Source organism: Mauremys mutica, chromosome 25, assembly GCF_020497125.1.
Source record: "Mauremys mutica isolate MM-2020 ecotype Southern chromosome 25, ASM2049712v1, whole genome shotgun sequence".
In the NCBI taxonomy this organism is placed as follows: domain Eukaryota; kingdom Metazoa; phylum Chordata; order Testudines; family Geoemydidae; genus Mauremys; species Mauremys mutica.
This window is the reverse complement of record NC_059096.1, coordinates 15,323,301-15,341,819: the sequence shown is the minus strand read 5'-3', so window position 1 is coordinate 15,341,819 and position 18,519 is coordinate 15,323,301. Positions and strand designations below refer to the sequence as shown.

The window sequence follows — 18,519 nt, the reverse complement described above, 5'->3', positions numbered from 1 at the left end:
GCTACAGAACTCTGCTGCTTTCACAGATCCAGACTAACACGGCTCCCCCTCTGATCCTGTATGTTCATGACACGCCCTCAAGGATTGAACTCTCAACCCAGGGTTAGCTGTCCCTGCCTCCGAGGTGCAGGGGAGTGCAGGGGGAGTGCTGGCTTAAAGCAAGGGCACTTAGGGATGCCACCTTTTAACCACTGACATCTAGTTGTAGATGCCTCAGTTTTGGGGGACCCAGCATCAGACACTTCCAGGATGATGGGCGTGGTGGTCTCCCAGGAACTGAGGAGCTTCTGGCCACTTCCCCAGGTCCTGTGCCAGGATTGGGCCCACATGCCCAGCTGAGTCACTGTAGCAGTTGAGGCCAGTCCCCAGGCCTGGCCCAGGCTCTGGGGAAAAGGTCACGATCTCTGTGCTCCTCCGATTCCTGGGGCCACCAGCCACGGACTCCCCCATTGTGGCTGTCTCCAACAACACTCCCCCCAGGCATGCCCTAGACCCTCCCTTTGCTGGCGCGGGGGAGCAGGAAAGGTTGGTGCAAGGCTGGGTCTGGCAGCTCTGTGCCATCTGGGATGCACCAAGCCTCGTCCTGCGGCAGGGAGCTGCAGTGATCTGCTTCCCACAGCGCCCCTTTCCCTGTGACGGTGAGCACATCAGGCACAGCTGTAAACTCCACTGCTCAGGGTCACAGAGCCTGGAGAGCACCTGCCCCCTGCTCTAAACCCCTGTCGCCTCGTCCCGACTGCCCGCTGGGGTGTGCACACCTAGCAGCTCCCCCTTGTTGTGTGCAACTGCCCAGCCGACCGTGCCGGCCCCGGGCACTAGATGCGCTCTGGCCTGGAGTAGGCAGGAGGTAATGGATCTCCAGGGCCTGTCGGGAGCCCAGCTCTGAACAGCTGTAGAAACAGCTTGCCTGGGGGTGCAGGAGAAAGGGTACAGCAGGGACCAGCAGCAGGGAGACCAACGACAGAGCTGGTGGTGCCCCCAAGCTCCGCGTTTACACCGAGCTCCATGCCATACGGGCAGAGACCCCACCATGAACAGCGAGGAGAAGGAAGGGGGAGATGCAGCAGTGCATTCCAGCCGCCGCAAGCCAGGGACCCCTCTGAGACTCCCCCACCCTCTCGCCAGTGCCTCCAGACAAGCGCGAAGGAGCCTGATGCCAAGGAAGGGAACTTGGGTAAGATTGTGTGTGCGTTTCTCCTGATGATGTGTAAATGTAAAGAGAGTGCCTGGCCCATCCTCACGCTAACAAGACACCAGTGTCAACTTGTCCTTGTTCACTCGGAGGAGACGAGCTGGAGGCACAACAAACAGAGGTAGCAGAGGCATCTGCTTTTCCCCTGTATGGCCAGGTGGGGGGGGGGGATGCGGAGCAGGAGGGTTAGGGACACGGGGGTGTCCCTTGTATCCTCACTTGATAATCGCTCTACTCTGTTCATTCCCTCTGGGGCACCTGGCACTGGCCACTGTCGGCAGACAGGACACTGGGCTAGATGGACCTTTGTCTGACCCAGTGTGGCTGTTCTTACGTTATGTTCTCCTGAGAGATCTCAATGAAATTTCCACGGAGGTTCTAGGGGTGGCAGCCTTATTTCTTCCTCCACAGCAGGACACTTTCCCATGCCAGTCGGCTGGCACCATTGCAGTGCACAGGCTAATGGCACGTGGGCCCGGGACACTCTGGGCTCTGTGCCTTTGTTCCCCTCAGGAGTGAGATCAGCTAAAGCCACCAGCGCCAGTGGAAAATAGCACCAACGTTCAGTGCCATTGCCCTGCACTCAGACCCGTGCTACAGCCAATGACACTTTATTGTTTCATGCAACCAAAAATCCTCCCCCCCCTTTCTCTTAGTGGGCTGGGGCTGGAGAGTGGTTCTGGGCGGATGCGCCCCAAAGCTGAAGGGTCAATAGGCAATAGAGGCAGGGAGTTCTGAAATGCGGCTGCCCCTTTCCGTTGTGCCTGTAAATCCAGTGAGGCGTCTGTGTGTTTTCTCTGTGGCTGCTGCCATTGTGGCTTGAGCGGTCCCCCTCCAGGCCTGCAGAAGCCTGACCCTGAGGAGGAGGAGGAAGACGACTGGGGAGGACACGGGGCCTAGAGAGCCATATGGCCATCAGCCTGGAGAAGGGAGGAGCAGAGAGGAGAGAGGCCCAGCAGCACAAGGGGAGGGAGATGCAGCAGGGCAGGATGTGGTTACAGAGCCGTTGGTCATTATCCTTGAAAATTCGTGGCGACTGGGGGAGGTCCCGGATGTTTGGGAAAAGGCAAATATACTGCCCATCTTTTAAAAAGGGAAGAAAGAGAACCCAGGAAACTACAGACCAGTCAGCTTCACTTCAGTCCCCAGCAAAATCATGGCGCGGGTCCTCAAGGAATCCATTTTGAAGCACTTGGAGGAGAGGAAGATGATCAGGAACGGTCAACATGGATTCACTAAGGGCAAGTCATGCCTGACCAACCTGATTGCCTTCTATGATGAGATAACTGGCTCTGTGAATATGGGGAAAGCAGTGGATGTGTCAGGTATCAGAGGGAAGCCGTGTTAGTCTGGATCTGTAAAACCAGCAAAGAGTCCTGTGGCACCTTATAGACTAACAGACGTATTGGAGCATGAGCTTTCGTGAGTGAATACCCACTTCGTTGGATGCAAGTAGTGGAAATTTCCAGAGGCAGGTATATATAAGCAAGCAAGAATCAGGCTGAAGATAACGAGGTTAGTTCAATCAGGGAGGATGAGGCCCTCTTCTAGAAGTTGAGGTGTGAACACCAAGGAAGGAGAAACTGGTTTTGTAGTTGGCAAGCCATTCACAGTCTTTGTTTAATCCTGAGCTGATGGTATCAAATTTGCAGATGAACTGGAGCTCAGCAGTTTCTCTTTGAAGTCTGGTCCTGAAGTTTTTTTGCTGCAGGATGACTACCTTTAAATCTGCTATTGTGTGTCCAGGGAGATTGAAGTGTTCTCCTACAGGTTTTTGTATATTGCTATTCCTAATATCTGATTTGTGTCCATTTATCCTTTTACGTAGGGCCAATGTACATAGCAGAGGGGCATTGCTGGCATATGATGGGATACATTACATTGGTGGACGTGCAGGTGAATGAACCGGTGATGGTGTGGCTGATCTGGTTAGGTCCTGTGAGGGTGTCACTGGTGTAGATATGTGGGCAGAGTTGGCATCGAGGTTTGTTGCATGGGTTGGTTCCTGAGTTAGAGTTACTATGGTGCGGTGTGCAGTTACTGGTGAGAATATGCTTCAGGTTGGCAGGTTGTCTGTGGGCGAGGACTGGCCTGCCACCCAAGGCCTGTGAAAGTGAGGGATCATTGTCCAGGATGGGTTGTAGATCCCTGATGATGCGTTGGAAGGGTTTTAGCTAAGGACTGTAGGTGATGGCCTGTGGAGTCCTGTTGGTTTCTTTCTTGGGCTTGTCTTGCAGTAGGAGGCTTCTGGGTACACATCTGGCTCTGTTGATCTGTTTCCTTATTTCCTCGTGCAGGTACTGTAGTTTTGAGAATGCTTGGTGAAGATTTTGTAGGTGTTGGTCTCTGTCTGAGGGGTTGGAGCAGATGCAGTTGTACCTCAGTGCTTGGCTGTAGACAATGGATCTTGTGGTGTGCCTGGGATGGAAGCTGGAGGCATGAAGGTATGCATAGCAGTCGGTGGGTTTTCGGTATAGGGTGGTGTTAATGTGACCATCACTTATTTGCACTGTGGTGTCTAGGAAGTGGACCTGCTGGGTAGATTGGTCCAGGCTGAGGTTGATGGTGGGGTGGAAGCTGTTGAAATTGTGGTGGAATTTTTCCAGAGTCTCCTTCCCATGGGTCCAGATGATGAAGATGTCATCAATGTAGCGTAGGTAGAGAAGGGGCATGAGTGGACGAGAGCTGAGGAAGCGTTGTTCCAGGTCAGCTATAAAAATGTTGGCATATTGTGGGGCCATGTGGGTGCCCATAGTGGTGCCACTGATCTGGAATTAGTTGTGTGTGAGGATAAAGGCACAGAGCTCAGCAACCAGTTGTGCTGTGGCATCATCAGGGATACTGTTCCTGGCAGCTTGTATTCCATCTGTGTGTGGGATGTTTGTGTAGAGAGCTTCTACATCCATGGTGGCTAGGATGGTGTTTTCTGGAAGGTGGATGTGATATATCTTGATTTTAGCAAAGCTTTTGATACGGTCTCCCACAGTATCCTTGCAAGCAAGTTAAAAAAGTATGGATTGGATGAATGCACTTAGGAAGGAAGAACCCCATGTACCGCTACAGGCTGGGGACCGACTGGCTAAGCAGCAGTTATGCAGAAAAGGACCTGGGGGTTACAGTGGACAAGAAGCTGGATATGAGTCAGCAGTGTGTCCTTGTTGCCAAGAAGGCCACCAGCATATTGGGATGCATTAGTAGGAGCATTGCCAGCAGATCGAGGGAAGTGATTATTCCCCTCTATTTGTGAGGCCACACCTGGAGTACTGTGTCCAGTTTTGGTCCCCCCACTACAGCAGGGATGTGGATAAATTGGAGATAGTCCAGCAGAGGGCAACAAAAATTATTAGGGGGCTGGAGCACATGACTTACGAGGAGAGGCTGAGGGAACTGGAGTTATTTAGTCTGCAGAAGAGAAGAGTGAGGGGGGATTTGATAGCAACCTTCAACTACCTGGAGAGGGGTTCCAAAGAGGATGGAGCTCAGCTGTTCTCAAGTGATGGCAGATGACAGCACAAGGAGCAATGGTCTCAAGTTGCAGTGGGGGAGGTCTAGGTTGGATATTAGGAAACACTATTTCATTAGGAGGGTGGTGAAGCACTGGAAGGGGTTACCTAGGGAGGTGGTGGAATCTCTATCCTGAGAGGTTTTTAAGGCCTGTCTTGACAAATCCCTGGCTGGGATGATTTAGTAGGTGTTGGTCCTGCTTTGAGCAGGGGATTGGACTAGGTGACCTCCTGAGATCTCTTCCATCCCTAATATTCTATGACACAATGGGGCTTCTCAGGGAGCAAACCAAGTGCTGCAGACCCTGGTTGACCTACAGGTCCTTGCCGTCCTTGGAGAACTTCATGGTAGCAGCTCCCTACATCCCCCACCATATTATGTGGTGTCACAGGTTGCAGCAGTACCCTACCACACCCCGCTGAGGGACAGCAAAGAAAACCACAGCCTCATATACCTGACCTGTGAGAACCGTGTGTGTGTGTGTGTGTGTGTAGCCACAATGGACTACATTCACGTGCTGAACCACACAGAACTGTTTGTTGCCTTTCCAATTTTAAAGTCACGTTCTGTTCATTTATGTTAAAACTTTGTATTGCATCACCTGTTGCTCTTCTGCCTGGGGTTTGCCACTCAGTACATGTATATTTGTGGAGAATAAACTGCTGTGTATAACTTCACAGCACACATTCCAGAGTGCAGGGTGGTACTGAGTGCACTCAGCCCTTGGACAGCAAGCACCGCATAATTAATAGCTTCAAGAAAACTCAGTCTATTTACCAATGTAGAGCAAGTTCTACACAGTTCCCAGCAGCACCCAAAGCTTCCAGCCCAGAGCACATGCCAGCACAGAACGCTACTGGGACCGACCATTGAAGTGCTCTTCTAAAGCCTCCTTCAACCACGCAGCCAGTCCAGTCCTACTGTGTTGGAAGAAATATGGCTGCCAGTGTCATCCCTAGAAACCTCCATGGAAGTTTCATCGAGAGTTCTCAGGAGAACATAACATACCAGTCCAGGACTAGCCGGTGCTCGTTTCTCAAGCCCAGAAGTGATACTCTGCTGCCAGCAGCTGCTCTGTGAACGCCACCCATAATCTGGAATTGTTTTTCGCTGCGTCCCTCAGCAAACTGTCCTCCAAGAAACTGTCATGTTCCCCATTGTTGCAGTAAGTCCCACAGGTCTGCAAATACAGGGTGAGTCATTTCTACCCTACACCACAGTGCAAAAAATTCCCCAAAGACATTGCACTGAATAGTGGTGCATGGCACACTGGGATACCTACCTGTGGTGCACCACACTTTGCATTGACACAAGCACTTCTGGTCAGTACATGAGTGTCGACGCAAGCAGCCAGATAGGCATGTGCACGAGCAATATACAAACTTTGGCAGCTGGACGCCGACGTAACTTGTGTTGACCAAAGTTTGTAGCATAGACACGGCCTAACACGGTGCCTTCATACCCAAAGCTCATGTGCCCAGGTAACTGAGGGCTCAGTCCTGTGCTCTTTGGTTTCATTGGTCCAGGATGGGTACCGGCATAGAGCCCATACATGAAAACAGGAAAGGTGAATGTGGAGACAAAGCAGCTCATTTAATATCAGAGACATGCACAATTGACACACATCATCAGCCCTGCCAGCCTCAGACACTCAGCCGTCATGAATTAGGCCTGCAAATGTCATGAGATTGGTTTGAAGATCATAAGTGTTTAAAAAATAATACATTTGTGTCCTTTTTGTATTTCTTCCAGTCTCTATGAGTCTTTACAGGGCACTGTGATGGAATAGGGACTGTCTGTGTGGTTGATAGGTGAGAGCAGGGACTGTCTGTGTGCTTGGTAGGCAGAGACAGGTCTGCAGCTGTAACATGAGCCTGGCCTGGGGGAGGGGAGGTCTCACCTCTGGCTGTAGCTAGACAAAGGGAGGGGGGAAGTGGAATCAGTCTTCGGTTGGGAGCTGGGAGGTGGGTTTCAGGGGATCCTAGGCTGGGATCCAAGCACCCTGAACCCCCCAGAAAGGCCAGATTGAGGGGTCCTGGCTCTGAACCCAAGCTGGGCTGTATCCTGTGTTCCTGTTGTTCAATAAACCTTCTGTTTTACTCGCTGGCTGAGAGTCACTGTGAGCCCAGGAAGAGGGGTGCAGGGCCGGACTCCCCCACACTCCGTGACAACTGGTGGCAGCGGTGGGATCGACTGCACCCCGCGGACGGCGCTTCCTGCAGTAAGTGACTGGGGAGCAGTAAAACGAAGGGGCGATTCACCCCTGGGCGAGTGTGGCCAGAGAGAAGGACTTTGCAGTAACAGGGTCCCCCGGGGGATCACAGCGAGCGATCCCAGGGGCGGAGGAGTCTGCAGCTCGACCCTGGCAGAGAGGGGGTGACCTCAAGGACTGGCACACTAGGGGTCCCCCTGGAACCCGAGGGGAGCGGCGAGCACCCCGGCCTGCGAGCGGCCAGCAGGAAGATGTATGCCCAGCAGCGCAAGTGTGACCTGGTGGAGCAATGTAAGCAGAGGGGGCTGCACTATGGGAAGCTCACCAAGGCCCAGCTGATTGCCCGGCTGGAGGAGAGAGATCGAGTCAATGAACCGGACCCGGTCTCTGAGGGAAGCAGCCCGGCAGATGCAGCGCAGACACCAGGGTCTGTACCCACTGGGAGGGGTCAGCCGGCTGCTGAGGGCTCCTCGAGACCCCCCACCCCTAGGCCTAGGGGAAGGGGGAGGAGGAGCCCAGCTACCGAGGGCACCGTGACCCCCCCGGCCGGCAGGGGATCGTCCCGGCGACGCTCGGCCTCCGTGGAACTCAGGCGGCTGGACTTGGAGAGAGAGATCAAACGGATGGAGATGGAGGAGCGTAAGGAGCTGAGGGAACATGAGGAAAGACAAAGCCAGCGTGAATTCGAGGAAAGGGAAAAGGAGAAGCAACGTGAATACGAGGCGAGAGAGAAGGAGAAGCAACGTGAATTCGAAGCGAGAGAGAAGGAGGAGCAGCGCAGACATGAACTGGCCATGGCCCAGCAGAACAACAGTAAGACCCCGGCTGCGGTGAGTGAGGGGGGGCCCAAGCCTACAAAGAGCTTCGATACGAACTTCCTGGCCCTGCGTAAGGAGGGGGAGGACATAGACACCTTCCTGACGGCCTTTGAGAATGCCTGCGAGCTGCACCAGGTTGACCCTGCAGACAGGATCCGGCGCCTCACCCCCTTACTGGACTCCACCGCCGTGGAGGTGTACAGCCGAATGAGAGGGGCGGAGGCGCGGGACTACAACCTGTTCAAAGAGGCCCTGCTCCGCGAGTTTGGGCTGACCCCGGAGATGTACCGGAAGAGGTTCCGGAGTCAACGTAAGACCCGGGAGGGCACCTACCTGCAACTGGTCAACCGGGCGCAGGGGTATGCCCGCAAGTGGACAGCCGGGGCCCAAACCAGAGAGGACCTGCTTGACCTATTCGTACTGGAGCACCTGTATGCGCAGTGCCCATCCGACCTGAAGCGGTGGTTGATGGACCAGAAGCCGGAGAACCCGCAGCATGCCGGCCAGCTGGCCGACCAATATGTGGACAGTCGGGCAGGGGATGGCAGGGAGGAGTCTCGAGGGGGCAGGTCTGCCTCAACGCAGAGAGAGAGTCACCACGGGACGTCCCAGCGGGGCCCTATGGAGAACCCCCACCAAAGGGGAACGTCCAGCGTCAGATCCACCCGACCCCCTCGAGGGGACCCACGAGACATGGGCTGCTTTCACTGTGGCCAACAAGGCCACATACGGGCCCAGTGCCCCAAGCTCAGAGACAGACCGAGCAGACCCAACCCGCCGAGGGTTGACTGGGTACAGACCCAATCGGAGGAGGGGCAACATGCCCAAGAGAGGGGGGCTGGCAGCGTCCCACCTGGGGAGGAGGGAGGAGGGCCCCCGGTCAGCGCCTCTGGGGGGCTGGATGCTCCGGTCCCAAGGGGCTGCTACAGGGTGGCCATGGGGCTGCCCCTCCGGAAACAGTGCCTGGTTCCCCTGGAGGTGGATGGGAAGAAGGTCACTGGGTACTGGGACACAGGCGCAGAGGTGACGCTGGCCCGGCCCGAGGTGGTGGGCCTAAATCGGATGGTGCCTGATACCTACCTGACCCTGATGGGCGTGAGCGGGACCCCATTCAAGGTGCCCGTGGCGAGGGTGCACCTGAAGTGGGGGGTCAAGGAGGGCCCCAAGGATGTGGGAGTGCACTCCCATTTGCCCACAGAGGTGCTAATGGGGGGGGACCTCGAGACCTGGCCCGGCAATACCCGGGGTACCCTGATTGTGACCCGTAGTCAGAGTAGGCGCAGGGCTCTGCACCCTGACAACGGGGAAAGTACTCTGCCCGAGTGCCTGGCGGGGAGGGAACGCCCAGAGACACGACCCAGAGAGGCTGCGGCCTCAGACCCAGCCGGTGAGAGAGAGCAGGGCCCCATCCCTGTCCCAGCTGCTGAGTTCCAGGCCGAGGTGCAGAAGGATCCCTCCTTGCAGAAGCCCAGGGTCCGGGCTGACCTCAATGCAGCGCAGACCATGAGGAGAGGTTGCAAGGAGAGGTTCCTGTGGGAGAAGGGGTTCCTGTACCGGGAATGGGCTCCCCCCGGGGAGGTGGAGTCATGGGGGATTAGGAGGCAGCTGGTGGTTCCTCAGAAGTTTCGCCACAAGCTGCTGTACCTGGCCCATGACATCCCCCTCGCAGGGCACCAGGGAATCCGGCGCACCAGGCAGAGGCTGCTACAGAACTTTTACTGGCCTGGGGTCTTTACCCATGTCCGGCAGTACTGCCAATCCTGTGACCCCTGCCAGCGGGTGGGGAAGGCCCGGGACAAGGGGAAAGCAGCTCTGAGGCCTTTGCCCATCATAGAAGAGCCTTTCCAGAAGGTGGCCATGGACATGGTGGGGCCTCTCAGCAAGGCGACCCGGTCAGGAAAGAAATACATCTTGGTGATGGTAGATTTCGCCACTCGATACCCCGAGGCGGTGGCCTTGTCCTCTACCGAAGCAGCCACCGTGGCGGATGCGCTGATGACCATTTTCAGCCGGGTGGGATTCCCCCAGGAAGTCTTAACGGACCAGGGGTCCAACTTCATGTCGGACCTGCTCCAGTCCCTGTGGGAGAAATGTGGGGTCCGACCCAGCTGGGCCTCAGCGTACCACCCCCAGACCAACGGGCTGGTGGAGAGGTTCAACGGGACGCTAAAGATGATGCTAAAAACATTCATGCACCAGCACCCACAGGACTGGGACAAGTACTTACCTCACCTGCTGTTTGCGTACAGGGAGGTACCCCAGGAGTCTACTGGGTTTTCGCCTTTCGAACTGTTATATGGAAGGCGGGTAAGGGGGCCCCTGGACCTGCTGAGAGACGAATGGGAGGGGAAGGCCGCTCCCGATGGCGAGTCGGTGGTGGAGTATGTCCTGACCTTCCGGGAAAGACTTACCGAGCTCATGGGCCTGGCCAGGGAGAATCTGGCCCGAGCCCAGAGGAAGCAGAAGGTCTGGTACGACCGCACGGCGCGGGCCCGCGCCTTCGCCACCGGGGACCAAGTGATGGTTCTCATCCCCGTGAGGAAAAACAAACTCCAGGCTGCCTGGGAAGGGCCCTTCAAGGTTGTCAAGCAGCTAAATGAGGTAAACTATGTGGTGGAGCTGTCTAACCGGGCGCACCACCGCCGGGTGTACCATGTGAATATGATGAAGCCATATTATGACCGGGGGAATATGGTGTTGGCCGTGTGTGGCCACTGGGAGGAGCCGGGGGATGACCCTCTAGTGGATCTATTCCCAGGGACAAAGGCTGGTTTCCCCCTGGAGGCGATTCCCCTCTCAGATCAGCTGACCCCGGCTCAGCATGCTGAGATCAGAGGGGTGCTGCAACTGTACCGACCGTTGTTTTCCAACCAGCCTGGGCGCACTAATTTGACTGTCCACCGGGTGGAGACTGGGGCACACACCCCGATACGATGCTCCCCTTTTCGGGTTACCGGGAAGACGGCCCAGGACCTGGAAAGGGAGGTCAGGGACATGCTGGCTTTAGGGGTGATCCAGCCGTCCGCCAGCCCCTGGGCCTCCCCAGTGGTGCTGGTCCCCAAGAAGGACGGGTCGATCCGGTTCTGCGTGGACTATCGAAAGCTTAATGCCATCACCGTATCTGATGCCTACCCCATGCCAAGGCCTGATGAGCTCCTAGACAAGCTAGGAGGTGCTCGGTACCTCACCACCATGGATCTTACAAAGGGCTACTGGCAAGTGCCGCTGGACGCAGATGCCAGGCTGAAATCGGCCTTCATCACTCCCCTGGGGCTCTATGAGTTTCGGACCCTGCCCTTTGGCCTCAAGGGAGCGCCGGCCACCTTCCAGCGCCTGGTGGATCAGCTACTGAGGGGGATGGAGAGTTTTGCTGTGGCGTATATTGATGACATCTGCGTCTTCAGCCAGACCTGGGAGGACCACGTGCTCCAGGTTAGACAAGTGCTGGACCGACTCCGGGAGGCTGGGTTAACCGTAAAGGCTGAGAAGTGCAAGGTGGGGATGGCTGAAGTATCTTACCTGGGCCATCGGGTGGGGAGCGGCTGCCTAAAGCCGGAACCAGCCAAGGTGGAGGCGATCAGAGACTGGCCCGCTCCCCAGACCAAAAAGCAGGTCCAGGCCTTTATTGGGATGGCGGGGTACTATCGGAGGTTCGTGCCCCACTTTAGTGCCATAGCTGCCCCCATCACTGAGCTGTGCAAGAAGGGGAAGCCAGACAAGGTGGTCTGGACCGAGCAGTGCCAGGAGGCTCTCCAGGCACTGAAGGAGGCTCTGCTCAAAGGCCCAGTTCTGGCAAACCCAAACTTTGACAAGCCCTTTATGGTGTTTACCGACGCCTCCGACATGGGCCTGGGGGCGGTGTTGATGCAGGAGGATGAAAAGGGGGAGAGACACCCCATCGTGTACCTGAGCAAGAAGTTGCTACCCCGGGAGCAGAACTACGCGGCCATCGAGAAGGAATGCCTGGCCATGGTGTGGGCCCTGAAGAAACTGGAACCATATCTCTTTGGGCGCCACTTCACCGTGTACACCGACCACTCTCCCCTGACCTGGCTGCACCAGATGAAAGGAGCCAACGCCAAGCTCCTGAGGTGGAGCCTGCTCCTGCAGGACTATGACATGGACGTGGTCCACGTGAAGGGAAGCGCCAACCTGATAGCGGATGCGCTGTCCCGGAGAGGAGGCCCTGAACTTCCCCAGGTCACTGGGCAGAGTGACCCCGCTCAGTTCAGTCTCGGAGGGGGGAGAGGTGTGATGGAATAGGGACTGTCTGTGTGGTTGATAGGTGAGAGCAGGGACTGTCTGTGTGCTTGGTAGGCAGAGACAGGTCTGCAGCTGTAACATGAGCCTGGCCTGGGGGAGGGGAGGTCTCACCTCTGGCTGTAGCTAGACAAAGGGAGGGGGGAAGTGGAATCAGTCTTCGGTTGGGAGCTGGGAGGTGGGTTTCAGGGGATCCTAGGCTGGGATCCAAGCACCCTGAACCCCCCAGAAAGGCCAGATTGAGGGGTCCTGGCTCTGAACCCAAGCTGGGCTGTATCCTGTGTTCCTGTTGTTCAATAAACCTTCTGTTTTACTCGCTGGCTGAGAGTCACTGTGAGCCCAGGAAGAGGGGTGCAGGGCCGGACTCCCCCACACTCCGTGACAGGCACATGGGCCCAGGGCCGCCCAGAGGATTCAGGGGCCCTGGGGTCTTCGGGAGCGGGGGTCCTTCCGCTCCGGGTCTTCAGGGCACTTCAGCGGCGGGTCCCGAAGCGAGTGAAGGACCCGCCACCGAACTGCTGCCGAAGACCCAGAGCGGAAGGAGCCCTCACCGCTGAATTGCCGCCCAAGACCCGGAGCAGAAGGAGCCCTCACCGCTGAATTGCCGCCGAAGACTCGGAGCAGAAGGAGCCCTCACCACTGAATTGCCATCGAAGACTCGGAGCGGAAGGAGCCCTCGCCACTGAATTGCCGCCGAAGCAGGGGCGGCTCTAGAAAATAGGCTGCCCCAAGCAGCGCGGTGTGCTGCGCCGCCCTTCCTCGGTCCCGCGGCGGGTCCCCTCTTCCCGCGGCTCCGGTTGAGCTCCCGCGGCAGGTCCACCGGAGCCCCGGGACGAGCGGACCTCCCGTGGCTGCGGACGGTTCGCGGGTCCGGCGGCTCCGCTTGAGCTGCCGCAGTCATGCCTGCGGGAGGTCCAGCCGAGCCGCGGGACGAGCGCCCCCTCCGCAGTCATGCCTGCGGCAGGTCCGCTCGTCCGCGGCTCCGGTGGACCTCCCGCAGGCATGACTGCGGCAGGTCCACCGGCCCAGCCTGCCGCCCCCTAGATTTGGCCGCCCTAGGCAACAGCTTGGTTTGCTGGTGCCTAGAGCCGCCCCTGCGCCGAAGACTCGGAGCGGAAGGAGCCCTCGCCACTGAATTGCCGCCGAAGACTTGGAGCGGAAGGAGCCCTCACCACTGAATTGCCGTCGAAGACTCGGAGCGGAAGGAGCCCTCGCCGCTGAATTGCCGCCGAAGACTCGGAGCGGAAGGAGCCCTCGCCGCTGAATTGCCGCCGGAAGAAGCTCCAGGTCTTCGGCAGTGGGTCCTTCACTCGATCCGGGTGTGTTTGGCAGCACTGAAGGACCTGCTGCCGAAAACTCTCATGGGGGCCCCTGAAAACTCTCGTCGGGGCCCCTGCGGGGCTCAGGGCCTGGGGCAAATTGCCCCACTTTCCTCCCCTCCCCCGGGCAGCCCTGCATGGGCCATGTTTTCAAGCTTTTCTCCACAATCATGAGGGCTAAAAAGTCCTTTTTTTTAAAAATGGAGATTTCCCCCATAATCCCAGGAGTTGGGGCTTTAACACCAATCACCATGATACTCAAGGTAAAAGTCACCCGAGCTGGCAACCTCTGGCTTTTGAGGGGAGGTAGTTACTGGTGAGGGGTAGAGTCATAGGCACTGAAAAATTAGTGGGTGCTCTGCACCCACCGGCAGCCAAGCTCCCCGCCCCACCCCCCTGCTTCACCTCCTCCTCTGCCTCCTTCCCTAAGCGAGCCGCAACCCCGCTCCTCCCTCCCTCCCTCCCTCCCAGCACTTGTCGCCACCAAGCAGCTGTAACAAGCTACAGGAGGGATGGGGGAGGAGCGGGAACTTGGCACACTCAGGGGAAGACGCGGGGCTGGGGCAGGGATTTGGGGAAGGAGTCGAATGGGGCGGGGTGGAGACTTCGGGAAAGGGGTTGGAATGGGGGTGGGGGGTGGGCGGGGTGGAGTTGGGGCGGGGCCGGGGGTAGAGGGAAGTTGAACACCCACCGGCGCTATTAGAAGTCAGCGCCTATGGGTAGAGTTAAGGGGGTTTGGGCAGCTTGTTGAGAAGTTCGGTGCTCTAAGAGAGGAAGGATGATCCAATGGTCACTAGCTGGACTCATGTTTAGTTTGTGATCCACTATCACCCCCAGATCCCTTTCTGCAGTGCTCCTTCCTAGGCAGTCATTGCCCATTTTGTATGTGTGTAACATTGTTCCTTCCGAAGTGGAGTACTTTGTATTTGTCCGAATTGGATTTCATCCTATTTACTTCAGACCATTTCTCCAGTTTGTCCAGATCATTTTGAATTTTAATCCTACCCTCCCAGCTTGGTATCGTCCACAAACTTTGTACTCTGCATGCCATTATCTTAATCATTAATGAAGATGTTGAACAGAACCAGATCCAGAACTGATCCCTGCAAGGACCCCATTGTTATGCCCTTCCAGCATGACTGTGAACCACTGATAACTATTCTCTGGTAACGGTTTTACAACCAGTTTTGCACCCACCTTATAGTAGCTCCATCTAAGTTTTATTTCCCTGGTTTGTTTATGAGAAGGTCACGTGAGACTGTATCAAAAGCGTTACTAAAGTCGAGATATACCACATCTACCACTTCCCCCTTATCCACAAGGTTTGTTACCCTGTCAAAGAAACCTGCTAGGTTGGTTTGACACAATTTGTTCTTGAGAAATCCATGCTCTTATTTATCACCTTATTTTCTTCTAGGTGTTTGCAAACTGATTGCTTAGTTATTTGCTCCATTATGTTTCCAGGTACAGAAGTTCAGCCGACTGGTCTGTAATTCCCTGGATTGTCCTTATTTCCCTTTTTATAGCTTGTCACTAGATTTGCCCTTTTCCAGTCCTCTGGAATCTCCCCCATCTTCCATGATTTTGCGAAGATAACTGCTAATGGCTCAGATATCTCCTCAGTCAGCTCCTTGAGTAGTCTGGGATGCATTTCATCAGGCCCTGGTGACTTGAAGACATTTAACTTATCTAAGTAATTTTTAACTTGTTCTTTCCCTATTTTAGCCTCTGATCCTACCTCCTTTTCACTGGCATTCACGGTGTTAGACGTCCAATCACTACTAATCTTTTTGTTGAAAACCAGAACAAAAAAGACATTTAGCACTTCTGCCATTTCCACATATTCTGTTGTTATTTTTCCCCCTCATTGAGTAATGGACCTACCCTGTCCTTCATCCTCCTCTTGCTTCTAATGTCATCTAAAGGGAGGTGGGTTTGAGCATTGGCCTGCTGAACCCAGGGTTGTGAGTTCAGTCCTTGAGGGGGCCATTTAGGGATCTCAGCAAAAATCTGTCTGGGGATTGGACTAGATTGACCCCCTGAGGTCCCTTCCAACCCAGATATTCTATTTGTAGAATGTTTCCTTGTTACCCTTTATGTCTCTAGCTAGTTTAATCTCATTTTCTGCCTTGGCCGTTCTAGTTTTGTCCCTACAGACTTATGCTGGTTTTTTATATTCATCCTTTGTAATTTGACCTAGTTTCCACTTTTTGTAACTCTCTTTTGTTTGTTTGTTTTTGAGTTTCAGATTATTGAAGATCTCCTGGTGAAGCCAGGGTGGGTTCTGGCCATACTTCCTATCTTTCCTATGCAGTGGGATACTTTGCTCTTGTACCTTTCATAAAAGTCCCTTTGAAAAAACTGCCAAACCTCTTAAACTGTATTCTCCTGTAGACTTGCTTCCCATAGGATCCTACCTACCAACTCCCTGAGTTTGCCTTCTTGAAATCCATTTTCTTTATTGTGCTGTTTTCCTCCTACCATTCCTTAGAATCATGAACTCTATCCTTTCATGATCACTTTCACCCAAGCTGGCTTCCACTTTCAAATTCTCAACCAGTTCCTCCCTATTTATCAAAAATAAAATCTAGACCAGCCTCTCCCCTAGTAGCTGTCTCCACCTTCTGAAATAAAAAATTGTCTCTAAAACATTCCAATAACTTGTACAATCTGTGCCCTGCTGTGTTATTTTCCCAACAGATGTCTGGGTAGTTGAAATCCCTCATCACCACCAAGTCCTGTGCTTTGGGTGATTTTGTTAGTTGTTTAAAAAAAGCCTCATTCACCTCTTCTCGCTGGTCAGGTGGTCTGTTGTAGACCCCCTAGCATGCCATCACCCTTGTTTTTTATCCGCTTTTCATAGAATCATAGAATCATAGAATCTCAGGGTTGGAAGGGACCTCAGGAGGTCATCTAGTCCAACCCCCTGCTCATAGCAGGACCAAACCCAACTAAATCATCCCAGCCAGGGCTTTGTCAAGCCTGACCTTAAAAACCTCTAAGGAAGGAGATTCCACTACCTCCCTAGGTAACCCATTCCAGTTCTTCACCACCCTACTAGTGAAAAAGTTTTTCCTAATATCCAACCTAAACCTCCCCCTCTGCAACTTGAGACCATTACTCCTTGTTCTGTCATCTTCTACCACTGAGAACAGTCTAGATCCATCCTCTTTGGAACCCCCTTTCAGGTAGTTGAAAGCAGCTATCAAATCCCCCCTCATTCTTCTCTTCTGCAGGCTAAACAATCCCAGTTCCCTCAGCCTCTCCTCATAAGTCATGTGCTCCAGCCCCCTAATCATTTTTGTTGCCCTCCGCTGGACTCCCTCCAATTTATCCACATCCTTCTTGTAGTGTGGGGCCCAAAACTGGACACAGTACTCCAAATGAGGCCTCACCAGTGCTGAGTAGAGGGGGATGATCACATCCCTTGATCTGCTGGAAATGCCCCTACTTATACAACCCAAAATGCCATTAGCCTTCTTGGCAACAAGGGCACACTGTTGACTCATATTCAGCTTTTCATCCACCGTAACCCCTAGGTCCTTTTCTGCAGAACTGCTACCCAGCCATTCGGTCCCTAGTCTGTAGCAGTGCATGGGATTCTTCCGTCCTAAGTGCAGGACTCTGCACTTGTCCTTGTTGAACCTCATCATATTTCTTTTGGCCCAATCCTCTAATCCTTACCCAGAGACTTTCAACAAGTGTCTCCTATTTCCAAGTGTACACAGCTTTGATAAATAAGGCAACACCTCCTCCCTTTTTCCCTGAATGTCCTTCCTGAGCAAGTTGTACCGTTCTATACTAATATTCCAGTCATGCGGATTATCCCACCAGGTCTGTAATGCCAACTATGTCATAGTTGTGTTTATTAACTAGCATTTCTAATACACTGTGACGGGGCTCGCTCACTACATTGGCTGCCCTGTCTCACACCATCTCTGGGTACAGAGGGGGGCAGTTGCCAAGGGGAGGGCCCAGATCTGGCACATACAGAGCATCACGAGGAGGGGCCTGCGGGGACAGCTTGCCAAGCACCCGGAGCTGGGAGAGACACAGCAGCCACACACACAGTTTACAGGGAACAACACGCAGAGGCAGAAACATAGATCAGTCCCCACAATATTTCTGCTAGCCCTCTGCCCCCTCTCTTCCTGGTCCACCACTCCTGGGTGGTGCTAGTAACAGCACCTTTACTTAAGGTTGCCTGATACTTCTCATTCTAAGACCCTGGTTTGGGTTGCTTATAACTTTGCCAAAGTTCAACAATTCTGGCTGAAATCTTCCAGGCTGGGTCTCAGGCTCAGGCTCCCACCGCCGCGCTCCCACCACTGGTAGCTGTGCCCCTGGTGGAGGGTGGGTTTTTTTGGGGAGAGCTCTCTCCCAGCACTACACAGCCATGAGGCAGCGCTTTAATGTTGCTAATGAAGACATACCCTAAGTTACTATCTTTCTTTGAGAAGAGAATTGATTTTTTAGATGAAGGAAATGCAGTAGATCTAATCTACCTGGATGTCAGTAAGGTATTTGATACAAATTTTACATGAGAAATTATTAGTTAAATTGGAGAAGATGTGGATTAATATGAGAACTGAAAGGTGGATAAGGAAGTGGTTAAAGGGGAGACTACAATGGGTCATACTGAAAGGTGAACTGTCAGGCTAAAGGGAGGTTACTAGTGGAGTTCCTCGGGGTCAGTCTTGGGACCAACCTTATTTAACATTTTTATTACTGACCTTTGCACAAAAAGTGGGAGTGTTCTAATAAAATTTGCAGACGACAGAATGTTGGGAGGTATTGCCAATATGGAGGAGGACCGGAATATCATACAAGAAAATCTGGATGATCTTGTAAACTGGAGTAATAGAAATGGGATGATATTTAACAGTGCAAAGTCATGCATTTAGGGACTAACAATAAGAATTTTTGCTATAAACTGGGGACTCATTAGTTGGAAATGACAAAGGAGGAGAAAGACCTGGGTGTATTGGTTGATCCCAGGATGACTATGAGTCATCAATGTGATGCGGCCATGAAAAGGCAAATGCAGTTCTGGGGTGCATCAGGCAAGGTATTTCCAGTAGAGACAGGGAAGTGTTAGTACCATTATACAAGGCACTGATGAGTCCTCATCTGGAATACTGTGTGCAGTTCTGGTCTCCCATGTTTAAGAAAGATGAATTCACACTGGAACAGGTGCAGAGAAGGTCTACTAGG

At 54.0% G+C, this 18,519-nt stretch overlaps 1 protein-coding gene across 1 annotated transcript in view; it reads left to right on the top strand.

The window, feature by feature from the left end:
• Positions 1–18,519, top strand: part of ARHGAP27 (Rho GTPase activating protein 27) — an 88,975-nt gene that overhangs the window by 10,007 nt on the left and 60,449 nt on the right. The gene's annotated exons all lie outside the window — the stretch shown is intronic.